Source organism: Habropoda laboriosa, unplaced genomic scaffold (assembly GCF_001263275.1).
Source record: "Habropoda laboriosa isolate 0110345459 unplaced genomic scaffold, ASM126327v1 scaffold120, whole genome shotgun sequence".
NCBI lineage: Eukaryota > Metazoa > Arthropoda > Insecta > Hymenoptera > Apidae > Habropoda > Habropoda laboriosa.
The window spans coordinates 350,406-350,853 of NW_017100227.1; positions in this window are offsets into that span (position 1 = coordinate 350,406).

A 448-nucleotide genomic window follows, 5' to 3' on the forward strand; every position below is an offset into this window, starting at 1 on the left:
GCCCCTTCCACCCCTTTCCAACCTTCTCTACCTTCTCCTCCTTCTCCGGTTGTGCCTCCCTCCGCGTCCTCTTCACCCATCCTTCGCGACTCACCTACCTAAACCTCTCCCGTCTCTCCTCAGCCGCCCCCTCTTCTCTTCTCCTTCACAACTACGGCCAGCTCTCTCTCTCTCTCTTTCTTCCTCTCTCGCCCACTACCTCCGTCGTTTTCCTTCTTTCGCTCTCCCCGTGCGCCGCCTCTTGCTCACTCTCGCCAGGCCTTTGCCACGAAACGCTCTCACCGACAAACAAACCGCAGACACTTTGCAGTTTTACGCAATCGTAAGTTCCTTCATTTGTTTACTCGTTCAACGTTCGCACGAATATTGTTACGCACCGGGGGCGAGATCCACCATCCACCGGGAGGCTGAGAACGCGATGGGGAGGTGGGTGGAGGGTGGGGGGCTC